Consider the following 17,024-nt stretch of genomic DNA (forward strand, 5'->3'; position numbering starts at 1 on the left):
GCAACCAGAACTGGCGCCATTATTTTGAAGTTCGCAGTAAATACTATCCTTTAGGTTCACCTGTATGAAAACAGATACGTCGTGGTCAACGATCCGTTAGCGATGTGCGCCTCCAACTTGTTGGTGAAATAATATGTCTCTACGACTGACAGTAAACTAATTTGCAACAACATGTACAGTAGAAGGCTCCACAGACTCGAATAATCTCTGTATTCACCTACACAATCTCCATAATGGTACTTCCCTCATGTTACCTATCCTGTTTTAATTAATTACTATGCAACATGTACAAGAATAACTAAATAATATTTTCCTAACGTAAGTTCCAAAACACAACAAAATCCACTTCGTAAATTGTACTATTATACCTGTTAAATTATGTTCTGTTTATTCCTGGTAATTTGTACGCTGTGAGTACTTGTACTGTGCTTTTACTCAAACTGCTGGTATTTATCTTCGATAGCGATAAACTCAAGTGTCTTAGGGAAATTGCAAATCCGTTAGATCAACAGCTTTTGGTGTTTATGCCACAGTTTTGCTAAATAGAGATTGGTCACTTATTCTCCAGACCAAACTTTCTTGGCTGTGTTGCTTTCCTTTCGATTCCTCTCAAGGGCTTAGCTGCGGCTGTGGAACAGCCTCTGCTTGTAGCACAAATGAAAGAAGTGTGCATAGCGTGGGTGTTGCTTCGATGATGAGATGGTTTACCCTTGAGTCTTAGGTGTCCGAATAAATACTGCTGCATTAAAATGTACCTAGCTTTCCCTTTTTATGCAAAACACCTGTTTCTCTCGAATGTAATTAATTGCAGATCGTAGACCACCACGAATAAGTATGCAAATATTTTCATCTTAAACAGAAAAACTTCCGGGTGCGGTATACATAGAGTATCTTCTCCGACTTCGTATTGCTTCGCATGGAAAAATTAACCAATCGTATTTTGTAATAAGAATTCTGGACTTTCTAAACGTTTCCAGGCACTTCCCAGTCACATACACACACGAAGCACTATATTGTTTGTTGTAACTAATGCGATTTGATCAGTTTTTTATCAGTTTACCTCTTCCGCCTTCGTATATTGCCGTAAAATTTTGCCACAATGGCTTCGTTAATTCTGCAGGTGGTGCATAATCACATTTGCCTTTCTCTTTTGAAATAATAAATGCAATTACTTTCTTTTGTGGGTTGCGACGTCTAGACATCTTACGAGATGGCGTACCCCAGACAACGTACTGCTAAGGTAGGACGGAGAAGAGCCTACACCACCGGCAGCCATACAAGATCAAAGATTTCTCACGGCTCTTCAAGACAGCGGCAGAAGAAAACGAACTGCAAAAATGGCTCTTTTCAGAGGCAAAGGACGGTGACGCAGAATTTCGTGGCAATATGCGTATTTTTACAGATAAAAATAGAAGGACTGTCTAAAGACAAATATGAGTATCTGAGGAAAGTGGCTACTGATCATAACACTGATGTCACAGCTCCTCAAGGACCGTGTATAAATGAAAATAATATAACAAAGTGTTAGTTTACTGGATACAAAACGATAGGATCCCTGCCATCACCAATACATGCCTCTATCATATATATATATATATATATATATATATATATATATATATATATATATATATATATATATAAGAAATAGCCTCCCTGATAATAAGGGAGTGAGTCGCCACGAGATAAGTAGCGTCGAAATAATCACTTTGCTGCCGAGTGGTTCAACTCTTGTTTCAGCTTACAAACCACTGGACGATCAGTGGCCCACCAGTGTTTTACCTTCTGTGCTTCAGCAGTTTGTATACTTACGTGACTTCAATAGCCATCACACAGACTGGTGGTATAGAAACCGTGATGATAATGGAGATAAACTACAGTAGTAAAATAGGTGGAAAGGAAAAATCTTAGTTATAACGCCAAAGGAATGAAAACCTTTCGCTCTGCTAGATGGGACATTGACACCAATCCTGACCACTGCTTCCTCTTCCTTAATGAAAACACTTCCTTTGAGTCATACTAGAAAAGACCAAAAAAGTTTCTGAAGATTCCGGCACCGGCTTACAATAATTAATACAGGATTTCAGACACGTATCATACGTTCCACTAACAAGCCAAGATGAAATTTCAGGAATGCTAGCCGGTGTCAGTGTACTCAGGGGTTGACAGAACTTACGTTGGATAACCCCAAAGGTACGAAAGTACAAGAGATTTGCGAGCGTCATCACTGATGCCTCCAAACCCACTATACCGCAAGAGCACAGGAAACATTGCGTCCCTCGTTGGGACGAGGCATCAAAAAACATGTATCCAGAATACCAACAGATTGAAAACCCTGATACTCGTAAAAGGATACTAGAACAGCTAAACAAAGCTGGAAAATGGAAATGAATAGACGTGACTTCCAGTTTAAATTTCATTCATTCAAGCAGAAAGGCATGGGCGTTATTAAGAAAAACTGGCACTGCAACCAATGTCTGCAGTCAGCAGCAGGATATAACGCCATTATTACTAGCATTATACATGAAATAAAGAGATGGGAAGTTCTCTGCAGGCTCAACAGCCAAATAAAGGAGAAAGGATGAACTGACTGAAGTCAATAGCTACCTTCATGATAACACCACCTTATCAGAGCCCTTTAATTGAAGAGACATCAATGAGGCTATCAAAACACTAAAAATGAGACAAACAGCAGGACTGGATGATGATTTCCTGAATTTATAAAACGTATTGGGGAACATGAGACAACTTGGCTGAAGAGGTTCGAGACTGGAAAAATCCCACATTTCACGATTCCGCACGCACTAGCAATCCTCAAGTCCGGAAAGCCAGTAGACGACCCGTCAATTTATCGGCCAATTTCGCTGCTGAGCGTGTGCTCCAGACTGCTGCAACGGCTCATCCTTAACATAATTCAAGAAATAATAGACAATACAACTCCAGTACATCAGGGTGAGTCAGAAGCCAGCGTGGCTGCTGTGAACAGGTTCTTGCCATGACATCCCACATTGAGGCTGGACTCCTGAAGAAAATAAAGACATCGGCGGTCTTTGTTGATCTGTCAGCAGCATATGGTACTATGTGGCTACATGGACTACTGCTGAAACTAGAAAAGCGTGTCCCTAGTAAGAAAGCCGGCCGGAGTGGCCGTGCGCTTCTAGGCGCTACAGTCTGGATCCGAGCGACCGCTACGGTCGCAGGTTCGAATCCTGCCTCGGGCATGGATGTGTGTGATGTCCTTAGGTTAGTTAGGTTTAATTAGTTCTAAGTTCTAGGCGACTGATGACCTCAGAAGCTAAGTCTCATAGTGCTCAGAGCCAGCCTAGTAAGAAACTGACGACACCTGTGGGAATGTGCTAACCTACTGTTACTGTAAAGTTAGAGTTGGACGAAAGCAGAGTCATTCACCATGAAAAATGGGCTTCACGAAGGACCCGTCCAAGCACTTTTCCTCTTCTACATGTAAACCAGTGACGTGCCGAAAATTACTAGCAAAACGTTTTGCGCCGTCCGCTGTGGCGGAGCGGTTCTAGGTGCTTCAGTCCGGAACCGCGCGACTGCCACGGTCGCAGGTTCGAATCCTGCCTTGATCATAGTTGTGTGTGATGTCCTTAAGTTAGTTAGGTTTAAGTAGTTCTAAGTTCTAGGGGACTGATGACCTCAGCTGTTAAGTCCCATAGTGCTCAGAGCCATTTGAACCATCCAAAACGTTTTGCTACGCCGATGAACTTGCCACAGCCCTACAAACCAGTACACTCAAGGAAGGAGAAACTGTATTTTCTACAGACTTAAGAAGTCGCAACAGGTATTACAGAGCCTGGTGACTCCAATCAAATGCAGCCAAGACAGAAGTCTGCTCATTCCACTCAAACAACATAACCGCAAACGAACAACTCGACGTGTAATTCTGTCAACAGAGGATTAGACACAACTTAGAGCCTAAATACATTGGTGTTACGTTCGAACGGCCTTTATCATATAAAAGGAACCTGGAAAACACTAGAAAAAAGCTGAAGACCCGAAATAACATCATACAGAAACTGGCCGACACAATCTGGGCTGCTGAAACATCCACTATCCGGACTGCAACTCTGACACTAGTATACTCAATAGTTGAATGCTGTGCCCCAGAATGGCAAAACAGAGCTCATACGAGGAAAACAGACATTCAACAGAATGAATTAGTGAGAACACTAAATCCACACCTATCTCTTGATGGTCAATCATCAGTAACGTTCCACCACGTGAATTGCGACGCCAAGAAGCAACCGATCGAGAATGGAGGAAGCTGCGTTACTCCGACCATCCCCAATACCTTCCACTTTATACAGTCGTAAAGTACCTCCTCCTCACAGGTTGATATCACGCACTCCGCTGTGGCATAATGGAAGAAACAATAAGTATTTTGACCTTAAACTACTGACTACTGCATCAATAAGACACCAAAGAATTCAAGATATGCCCAGCAGTCCACTAGGATCTTATCTCAACGGAAGTGTGTGGACACGATAGAATAGGTTCCGAACTGGTCTGACAAGGTGCAACGCTGTGATGCACAAGTTCCTTCCGAGTCTCTCAACCTGCGACTGTGGGGTCCAAGGCCAACCATTCATCATATGGTCAGAGACGGCCATCTGAGAATTTGAGAAACTACACAGCACTATTCAGTGATATTAAGGGGAGATTGTACCTTTGCAGGGGACCAAATATACAAATTTTTGTTTTGCTCATAAACATTCCTTGGAGTGTATATTACTAGAGATACATGTTTTCTGAGGGCATTTTAGCGATTAAAGGCTTTAAATATTCATTTACTTTAAAAGGGCAGCCTTCTGTCAACTTATGATATTCACAAAGATAATTTGCTGATTTGTAAAAATATTTCATACTCACAGTTTGTAACGTAGGAAGTTATTACGAGATGACATTCGTAGCAGTAAGGCACGCAGCCACCTGGTACGGTGGCTGCAGGATGGCTACGTTTTCTTCCGCATTGTTCACGGAGCAGCTGACGCTGCCTGCCGTGAGAACTGCATAGAGTAGCATTCAGTCGGAACGAAAATTCACACCCTCTACAAATCTAAATAATCCACATTAGTTATCATTCGATTTTGTTCAAATTTGGTACTCAACCTTTTGTTAGTAATGGAATGATTCTGTCAAAATTTCAGATTTTTATGTATTATAGTTCTAGAGATAATGAAAATTACCTAAAAGTCATAAAACCGACGCTTATGTTTTAAATCATGTTAGGAACAAATACATATTGGCTTGAATTATCATTTGAAGCCACAACCAAGTTATCAGTGCATAAAAATTAATTAATTAGAACTTTCTTTTCAAAACTTTAATTATTTTACATTACGTAATACAAAAATCGCTCAAAATTATTATTTGCTTACAATTTTGCTGTGTGAGTGCATGAGAATTATTGAGAGAATGTATGTGGAACATACGTTAAAACTTAATATGTCATTTTATGTAAAATCTTGTACAAAATAATCGTGGGAAAGTTAGGGTGCAACCACCATTCAAATGACGCATGTCCGTGTAAGCTTGCTTTTGTATAAAAGCGGCCAAAATGAAACGATTCAAATGGCTTATGTCAGTGTGAGCTTGCTTTTGTATAAAAGCAGCCAGAATGATAGTTAGAGGAGGAATAAGTTTATTTATCAATCTGGAGAATATTTTGCACTTCTTATTTTGATTACACTATATACTAGATACTGAAATTTTAACGACGGTAATTACTGTCAGATTAGAGATTGGATAAGGCAAGTTTTGCAGCGAGAATGATCTGGAAGGAACAATCTGATTGGTCGTTTTATCAACAGCCCATCATAATCAAACTGCTCTCACTGCTCTCACGGGAATATAGTGAGGTGGGCTGAGAGTAGAGGAGCTTGAGATAGTCGCTTGCTAACCGGCCTACGGGTAACACCATGTTAGATAGCTCCGTAAAAATAGTCTGTAAGATGAAGAACTAGTGAGTTCATTTCGGTTAGAAGGTGTCGCGACTGAAGCGACTGGATTTATGAACATTTTAGTGGAAGTTTGTTGTTTCTAAATTAAATAGTTGGATATTTATGAGCGCTTGAAGTTCCTGGTCGTAGTAACAACTCCGTGCTCTATACAGAACATTTTCGTGAGCACTTCTTACTCAGAAGACCACTGAAACGACCGAATGTTTAACTGGCGAATAATTGTGAATCTGTTAGAACGTAAAAATTAGTCAGGTCGTACTTGTAAAAATTCTGGCTTCTTTTCGAGTGAAAATGTGTTGTACCGACAGTGAATTTTGGAGGATAAAGTTTACCATAATATCCGAACTTGATAGCCATTTCATGTGTTTCCATATGAATAAGAAGCAGATTCAATTTAAATTTTAAATGCTTTCTACAAGTAGATTGCATCCTCAAAACGCCCAATTTTCTAAATACTGCTTTCAGGAACTGACTTTCAAATCGAGTTATGCGGACTCTGTGTGGTAGGTATTAGGTAGTGGTTTCATCGACTCTGCTCTACATTGCCTAGGACGTATCTGCTACTACGAGGTGAAGGGATATCGGATGGAAGGAAAAATAGATAGGTGGACTTTCGATAATTCAAAGAGGGAACGAAGACGACCGACCCCGCCCCGCCGCAAGTTGGCTGCCCTTGTTCCTTGTCCTTCCAGATTCCAAATGAATCAGTGTCATATAGTCTATAATTCCTAAAACAGTATTTCTAGCCAAAGATACATTTGGGTGTTCATGATTCAGTTCTTTCAGTTAATGATGCAATGTTTGGAGATTTAAGCTGCTTCAAAAGTTAGGCATACAACATGTGGAAAATTTTGTGATGGCATGTTCCGAATTGGATGATGTCCGTGTGAAGAAATCAGATTATTAAGTGACTATGACAGCTAGGAAAGCAAGACTGCACTCAAGAAATGCTAAGTCAGAGAGAATGAAGAAAATGCAGATGACCCAGGATATAGAGCAGGGATGTTGTAAGGTCAGTATTAAACTATGTTCGTTTTTAAAGCCGGATTCCTAAGATTTTATTTTCTTAATGGTTAGGTAAATTTTTTTCAGGAACTTACCATCATAGAACAGTGCAACTTACACAACTTACAAAAACTGCGCTGAGCGTCAATGATACATTTTTAAAAGAAGTTCAGTTTAATATTGTAGAATTTATGAATTAATAAAGCTTAAATATGTGGAAAAATTATACAAGTTACAATAACTTCGCTAAAAAAATAAATTATGCAAGCAATCTACAAAAATAGGTAAATGGAGAGCGACTCTTCCTCCACCAGGCATAAAATTTTATTGCATTATCATGAGCTGTTCAGGAGAGAAAAATTGTTCAAATGGCTCTGAGCACTATGGGACTTAACATCTGAGGTCATCAGTCCCCTAGAACTTAGAACTACTTAAACCTAACTAACCTAAGGACATCACATACGTTCATGCCCGAGGCAGGATTCGAACCTGCGACCGCAGCGGTCACGCGGTTCCAGACTGTAGCGCCTAGAACCGCTGGGCCACCCCGGCCAGCTGTTCACGAGACAAATGTACCTAAAATTTAAAAAAAAATCATTTTAAGTATATAAGGAACAACCTTCCCTCTATGTTGCCCTTCTGCTATCAATTGGTTTCATTCAGCAAATGTTGAAATCTGATTAAATATATCCGTTTATATTAACAGACCTAATTTTATAGATTAAATGTCTTCCTTTTACAATTACTGAATTATTCACTTTAAGAATCCAATCATAATAACTTTGTGCATAAACCATTAAATGAGTAATTGCACATTGCACATATTTCTTAATATTTGCTGTTGTCGCCATACAATAAATAAATTGATGAACTTCCTTTTGTGAGAAATGCATCAAACATTATTTTTAGAAATTTTACCTGTAATTAGATGTAGCAAAACATAATAAATCTTGTTCCCTACGAAAATCCTGTGCTGAAAAGCGTTTCATATAGAACTGTAACGGAACACCAAATAACTCTCTCCATGCAGTTTCGTGAATCTACATTTTACGCGGCAAACATTGCAGTGCCGTGAAACTGAATTTGTGGCACGCTGGCCTCTCAATCCATAGAGCCGGCGGTGGCTGCGCTTTTCTGGCGCTCGTAATCTGGCCAGAGGGTGCAGTTGGCGACGTCTGAGCCACAGCAGCCCTCGAAGCCTAGGCTGCTTGCTACGTGACCGACGGGAGCGACCGGCAGTGAACTACGCCTGCGTACACGGCACTCCGCTGGAAGCCGCAACGTCGAGGTGCACGCGCGTGTGTCGTACGTGCTAGCATCATTTTCTGCTGCAAGATCGCCATGGCAACAGACCAGCTTGATCTAGAAAATGTTGCCACTTAACTGTATACTGTACCTCGAGAGCATGGCATCAAACGGCCGCTGTGGCCGAGCGTTTCTGGGCGCTTCAGTCCGGAACCGCGCTGCTGCTACGGTCGCAGGTTCGAACCCTTCCTCGGGCTTGGATGTGTGTGATGTCCCTAGGTTAGCTAGGTTTCAGTAGTTGTAACTCTAGGGGCCTGATTACCTCAGATGTTAAGTCCCATAGTGCTTAGAGCAATTTTTTTATGGGATCAAAATTATCTTTTGCCTAGGAAAATAAGCCGAAAAAGAAGCGTTCTGAATGAAGTACGTAAAGAACGGAATCTCCATGTAGAATTTTATTATTTATACTATCAACCACAAAAAATCACCAGCCACTTTCTTATCATATACGAAAATGAGCCCAGATACGTTCCATTATCTCTTTAATGGACTGAAAATGGCTGTTTCTGAGATGGTCATGAACTTTCAGCAGCCGATAAGTATGGAAGAATGACTACCAGTTGCAAGTAAGAAAGAATGGATGACACTGTCATTGAGATGCCCGTGTTTTAACGGTAACGTATTTGTCTCGTATCTAAATCGTTGTGGGGTCTGGGTTTGAACGCCCATGCAGCTAATATTTGTCCTTACTCTACTGCAATCGTATCATCGGTTTTGTGTACTAAGTTTTACCTACATTCATTACACTGCATCTGATAATATAATTTTAAGGTCTTGGCAAAGTACTTTGAGTGTATACATATTAATACATGATATTGAATCTCTAATAAAACTCTTCGAAAAATCAAGAAATGGTACTGATATTTGATTGCTGGGAACACAATTCATCAGCAGTTAAGGTTAATTCCAAGTGTTTCAATTAAAGTGAATAGACTATATAAATAAAGCATCAAAATTTTTAAATGAAACTAAAATTATTAGTAAATTGATTTATCTACAAGCATGAAAAAATAAATTAAAGAAACATTTGATGCATCTCGTTTGCTGTACATGATTCCATGATTTTGAGCATCACTCAAAGGCATGTCAAATGCTCCTCTGCCCTATTTCATTTCATACTGTTAGACAATACATTTCACAAAACATGTCATCGATTCTTTTTATTTCTATTTAATTTCAGATTTTATTCAGAAAGTATGATATTACTGACACTGTGATGATACAATTAACTTCAAATTGCAATATCTAAAATTATTTACTTATTTAAAAAGTATCGAGTGAAAATCGACCAATTAAAATGATGGATCTTATACAAAAGTTTAATGTTAAGCAAACATCTATAACTATGTCAGAATCTAAAAGTATAATGTCTGTGATAAATATTCGTTGGCAGGGGAGAGTATTTTGTAAAAAATTAATAACTTTATAAAAAATATAATACAGAAACAAACGTAACTTTTAAATGTACTGACAGTAACATGTGAGGGTACTGGAATATGTAATCCATTTAAACAAAATTAAATGATGAAGTTTGCGAATCCACTATGGATTTTCGATCGCCAGTGTTTTATATGACCTTGGGGTGAGCACCGCAAGGGGGGAAAACGGAAAACCAGAGCAGCTGCAGTGAAGAGGTGGCAGCGTATGTATCGTAGCGTGGCATGTCTAGCGATGTGATTCTTAAGCAACAACAATTCAGAGTGAAAGTGCTTAATATTTCATGTGTCAGTGGTTTAAACTTCCTTAAGTCGTTTCAAGTTTATTTTGTTTTGAGAAAGAAGAATATCTGGCACGTTTTATGTGATGGAATATGGAGCTTGTGATGCAGCATGTTAACATGACTATCGCAAGTGGGTGGTACCTGTGAAGGAATTTGGAATTAGCCAAATAAATTTTGTTAAATATAATAATATATCAGAGATGGTATCAAATAGAAACTAAGCGACCATGGTGCAGGATCTATACATCGAGATTAGTCATAATAGGAGTACAACTAAAAGAGATACTCAAAACTGAGGGAGCAATTTCAGTGATAGCCTTTACAGCATTTCAAAAATGTGATGAGAGCATTTGTTGGTCTGTTCTGTTGTTGATGAAAACGAGAATCAAAGGGGCTATAGTGCGTAAATTCACAAAAGTTAATCAATAGAGTAGACTCTAATTTGTTTGTCAATGACACAGTTAACAGGAAATTTATTGATGGTGCCTACATTGGGCATCAACTAAATTATTTTTATCGATTATCTGAATGATAATCAAACAACCTTAGAGTTTGATTGATTATGGTCATTTCACAGAAAGCTAAGAAAATGCACATCCATTCCGAGGAATAGGCTACTGAAGCACAAATTCCAGTAAGCTGTTTTAGTCAACACTTTGAACACGAGGACAGTGCAGTAGTAAAGTAAGCAGGAACTGTCGTCAAGGAAGACAGTCTCCAGAAAAGAAGGAGGTAATCAGATGTGAAATGAAGCAAAAAGTTAATGGGCAGATGGATCAACATTAAAAGATTAGTTATGAAGAAAGGGAAGAACGTTAAAAATGGAGAAGTCTACTCACCAAAGTCAAGACCAATCAAGAACTTTTAATATGAATACAAAATACTAGTAAAACACCATCAGAATTATTTCATAATTACATACAGGGTCCCATTTGCCTACAGACATAAAGTTTTTTGGGAAATTCTGAGAAGGTATAGCGCTTGAACCAGCTGTTTGAACCTTTAATACACTGCTGTGGATTCTTGATGAATGGACAGGTCCTTTTTCCTTGATATGGACTTGTGGCAAGTAAATGCTGTTATCAGACGAGAAATGGACAGGCCAGAGAAACTAGAAGAATTACTACAAAAGTTTCATAGTGTTACAATTGTTTCATCAATAGACCTGAGATTTAGTTTTTGGCAGATCGTGTTTCACACAGGAAACATGAAGCCATTCTAACAACTGGACGATGCTATCAGTTCTGTTGCCTCCCTTTTGGACTGAACATATAATCTCTAGTTTTCATTCTCAGATTAGATGCTATCATTTGTGAGTCATTCAAACAACATATGACAAATTACATCTATTATCTATTAATAGAGAAAGCGTGGGAGGACGATAGAGTTCTAAATATGAAACTCATTAGCATAAATAATATACAAGTAACCACCAACATGGAGAAATCCTGTTTTAGGGCAACCAAGGCAGAATTCTTAGGTCACATTGTTAGGGCAGGAGGTATATCGCCAAGCTCAGATAGAAGCAAGGCCATCACGAAAAACTCATCACCAAGAACTATGAAACGGCTTCCTAGGCCTCATTAAGTTTTATGACCTTATGGGCAGGAAAAATCGAGGGCATCAAAGAGAGCACTGGTGAAACCAACAGTGCTGTAGCATTCAGATTTAATGGTAGACTTTGGCATGGACACCTACAGCATAACGGTTTTCCATAAATTCGAGGAAAATAGGAAGTGTGTACACAAAACCATAGCATTTGGTAGCTGTGTCCCGACTAAGAGTATAAAAAATTACTCTGTAACTGAAATGGAGTTCTAAAAGTAATAAGGGCTTTCACATATTCTGGGACATTCTGTTTGGACCGAGGCTACAATATACACAAATCACAAGGCATTTGAGTTCTTGTTGACAGCTCATTTGACCCACCCATTGTTGACAGCTTGGTATTTCACTTATAAAAACTTTATTTGAGTTTTTGTTGACAGTTAATTCACCCACTCAAGGTTAAAAAGATTAGTAGTGCACTTATAAAAGTTTTATTTTCCAGTCACATATGTACTAAGGAAAACAAATATCATTGCAGATGTACTATCCCAATCACATACGGGTAGTGGACGAAATAAATAAGCATCTAGGGGAAAATCATTTTAGTTTGTTTTACGTAAGAAAGGAAGCCTTTGAGAAGTAGATAAACAACTCTATGACCAAGTACCAAAAGAGCAAATTAAGGTAGCGTCACACATGTAATTAAAAAGTAAATGGAACGACTGAAGTTGGGCAGCCATCAGGCTATTCTGTTGACTAAGGAAAGGAATCTTATTCCGTGGCAGAAGTTTTATTGATTAACTGGGGTTTCTTTGTATACCTGCGGAGTTAAACAATGAAGTCATTAGGTAAACGCACTTAAACCATGCCCATTACGGTCCAAATAAATGTTTTCTCAAATTAAAGATATTGTCACATTTTAAAAATAGGGAAATAAGGATTAAAAGGCTTTCTCCGTACGCAAGGCATGCTATAAGGCAAAGCCGTAGACTAAAGCGAGTCAGGAACCACTGCACCCAATTATGCCCAAGACACTGAGACAACTTGATGCAACCGATTTAATGACCGACCCACCCAAAGAGCATGGCGGAGTGTCAGTTATGTTTTGGTGATGGCTGAACTCACATTCAAATTTGTTACTCTCACACCGTTGCAGAAGCCAACAGCTCTGACAGTATCCAAGACAATATGCAGTGATTTCCTAACGCAAGACGGACATGTAGACAAAAGACAAAATTATCTCAGATAATGGCTTCCAATTCAGGTCCAAATGATGGAAAGCAATACTGAGGATACATAGGATCAAACCTTTTTATACCTCAGTGTATCACTAGAGTTCAGATCTAGCAGAATGTATAACGAAACATACTGGAAACCCTTTTATAATATACTGCAACAAAGTAAATACCTTGCAGGACGTATTTCTGAAGGACTTTCAAATTGTAGTGAATGAGATTCCACACAATACCAAATTGCTGCTCCTTGATCGTCTTAAAGCATCCTCAGTCACCAGATAAAATGAGAGGAGTATTAGATCCTACTGCTACATCTACATAGATATTCCGCCAGCTGCTGTACTGTGCTTGGTGGACGCTACACTGTACTGATCATTTCCCTTCCTGTTCCACTCGCAAATAGAACGAGGGAGAAACGACTGTCTGTCTGCCTCCGTGTGAGTTATAATTTTTCGAACCTTATTTTCATGGTCCTTACGTGCAATATATGTTCGCAGCAGTAGAATCGTTTGGCAGTCAGCTGCAGATGCCGGCAGTCTAAATTTTCTCAACACTGTTTCTCGAAAAGAACGTTTCCTTCGCACCAGGAAGTCCCATTTGAGTTTCCCAAGCATCTCTGTAGCACTTACATTTTGTTTGAACCACCGGTAATAAATCTAGCACCCCGCCTCTGAATTGCTTCGATGTCTTTCTTCAGTCCTACATGGTACGGATTCAAAACATTCTAGCAGTACTTACGAACAGGTCAGACCAGCGTCCTACACGCGGTCTCCTTTACAGATGACCCACTCGTTCCCAAAATTCTCCCAATAAACCTAACTAGACCATGCACCTTCCCTATCGCAGTGATCACATTCTCGTTTCATTTCATATCGCTTTGCAGTGTTACGACCGGATGTTTAAAAGAGTTGACTGTGTCAAGCAGGGCATTAGTAACACTACGTCCGAAACCAAATTGAGGAGCAAATCTCCAACGTCATGGGACGTGTCAGTACATGAAATTACAACACAAAAATAATAACAGATAAAATAAAACGGTTAAGAACAAAAAAAGTCAAGCTCTACGTTTAAGCAAACGCAATCATCAATATAACATAGGAATCAGCTTAATATTTCAAGGAACTTTTGGACAGAATAGTATGAGTGACCCATGCGAAAACTCTTCTGTTTCGATTTGAAAGCGCGTGGATAACCGCTAAGATTTTTTAACTCTTGTGGTAGGCTGTTGAAAATGGATGCAGTAGTATGCTGCATAATTTTTGGCACAAGAGTTAAGGAAATGAGATCCATACGCAGATTCACAATCTCCCTAGTATTAACTGAGGGATATCTGCTAATTCTTGGGAGCTAGCTACCTGATATTGTTAACAAGAAACGACAGTGGGGTATATATATATATATATATATATATATATATATATATATATATATATTGAATATCCAGTGTCAGAATACTCGAACTTGTGAACATAGGTCGACAAGAGGTACGCGTACTTACACCACTTTGGCCCAAACTGTCCGTTTTTGAGCCAAAAATATTCTTTGAGAATCGAAAGAGATACCCAAAAATATAATACCATATGACATAAGCGAACGAAAGTATGCAATGTACGCTAATGTTAGTATCAGGTGTCAGACGATTACTTACTACAGATACCGTTCAAATAGTAAAAATGGCAACATTTAAGTCTGGCGATTTACACTACAGTTTATCATCTATCAGAACATCCTACAAATTTAAACGGTTCAGTTTGACTAATCATATGCCCATTCTGTGAAATTACAACATAGGGTTTTGTTGAACTGTGTGTTAGAAACTGTAAAAACTGAGTCTCACTGTGATTTAGTGTTAGTTTATTTTCTACAAGCCATGAAACGTATCTCATCAACTGCACTATACGATACAAAACCAATTTGCAAACAACATCCTTTATTACCAAGCTAGTATCATCAGCAAACAAAAATATTTTAGGATATCCTGTAATACTAGTGGGCAAGTCATTTACACAAATAAAGAACAGGAGTGGCCCAAACACTGAAACCTGGGGCACCCCCCATTTGACCATGCCCCATTCAGACCCCATATCACGGCAGTTCTCAACACTATGAATAATAACCTTCTGCTGTCTGTTGTAAAATAAGAGGTGAACCAATTTTGAGCTACACTATGTGGGCAAAAGTATCTGTCACTCACAAACAAATACGTTTTTCATATTAGGTGCACTGTGAATTGTGCAATGTGCATTGCGCTGCCAGGTTCTCCATATCAGCGGTCTCCGTACTCATTAGACATCGTGAGAGAGCAGAATTGAACGCTTCGCGGAACTCACGGACTTCGAACGTGGTTAGGTGATTGGGTGTCACTTGTGTCATACATCTGTACGCGAGATTTTCACACTCCTAAACATCCCTAGGTCCGCTGTTTCCGATATGATAGTTAAGTGGAAACGTGAAGGGACACGTGCAGCACAAAAGCGTACAGGCCACCTGGTCTGTTGACTGGCAGGGACCGCCGACAGTTGAGGATGGTTCAAATGGCTCTGAGCACTATGGGACTTAACATCTATGGTCATCAGTCCCCTAGAACTTAGAACTACTTAAACCTAACTAACCTAAGGACATCACACACATCCATGCCCGCGGCAGGATTCGAACCTGCGACCGTAGCAGTCCCGCGGTTCCGGACTGCAGCGCCTAGGACCGCACGGCCACCGCGGCCGGCCAACAGTTGAGGAGGGTCGCAATGTGTAATAGGCTGACATCTATCCGGACCATCACACAGGAATTCTAAATTGCATCAGGATCCATTGCTAGTACTATGAGAGGCGTGAGGTGAGAAAACTTGGATTTCATAGTCGAGCAGCTGCTCATAAGACAGATCACTCCGCCTCGCTTGGTGTAAGGAGCTTAAACATTGGACGATTGAACAGTGGAAAAGCGTTGTGTACAGTAACGAATCACGGTACACAGTGTAGGAATACGTTCTATGACACGCTAAATATCTCAGAGCTTTTCACTTCGAATTTCAGCCATCTCTCAGTCCCAACAGTAAGCTGTGCCGAGAACTCTCCTGGAACTCGGGAATTTTGTTACGAATGCTTCGACAGTTAACAGGCAAAACTTAGACAGTCGAAGTGCCTTTATTCTGAACGCCGTCTCACTTCTCTTGCTGCGTATCAAATGGCTATTGTTCGTCACAACACCTCAAACTACTGTCTAGCCTGAAAAACTCTCATGTACACTCTACAACTACTCTAAGTCCTTTGTGTAGTGTTTCCCTGTCCTATCAAACGGAGTCCTACAAGTCCCCACACAATAACAGAGAACTGGAAATCTGCACCCAAGACCATCACAGAGTCTACGAAACCTTTGGTTGAGAGCCTCCACTCGGCTGCAAATCAAAGGACCCCAATCAATTCTGGAACAATGCTGCAAAGTGAGGCCATCAGTCTTCACCACATCCCCAAGCCGCCTGTATGGGTTGATGAAGGCCTCAGAACACATGCGACAGTCGTCGTTGGTGGCAACGTGAACCACAACTGCATCCTGCTCCATAGCCACAGGGAGAAACACCTCTATATCTCCGATGAGGCACCCCAGCAGATATAAGAAGTGCACATTGGCTCTGATTTCAGTCATGAACGCTATCTGCGTAAGGGGTTACATATCGCACCTAACATTGGAGCTCCTAGTAATTAGGAAACCTCTCGCCCTATATGCCTACTCGGACCCTGCTGAAGGAGCCACAGGGAGAATGGGTGAGGCATTGGCTATCCACCTCGAGCGACGCGACCACTTTATCATCCGCCACTCACCCTGCTGCGAGGGCAGATCCGCCGCGTCGGCTGCACTAGGAATTGCCTCAGAACCAGAGTAGGTGGGCAACACAAGCGACACCTAAGATGTCCCATGCGATGCACCAAATTTTTCGTCACCGCTTCACCCCGAGGCAACAGCCTGAAGGTGATTGACCATAGCAAAAGCGAGCTGTGACTAGCTCCTTCTGAATTCTAACCCCGTGTGCTAGTAGCGCCAAAATGAGGATGCAAATCAGGTTTGCTTTAGTACTAGCTTAAAACTGTAGTGAGCGTTTGTTACTTTTGAGATTGGTTTTGATGAGTTCATGTTAGTCAAGAATCCCTTTAAGGCAACAAAGATGTCATTATCAACACCTCAATGATTTTGAACGAGATCATGTAGTTGGGCTACGAGAAGCTGGATGTTCCT

Source organism: Schistocerca nitens, chromosome 1, assembly GCF_023898315.1.
Source record: "Schistocerca nitens isolate TAMUIC-IGC-003100 chromosome 1, iqSchNite1.1, whole genome shotgun sequence".
NCBI classification, from domain to species: domain Eukaryota; kingdom Metazoa; phylum Arthropoda; class Insecta; order Orthoptera; family Acrididae; genus Schistocerca; species Schistocerca nitens.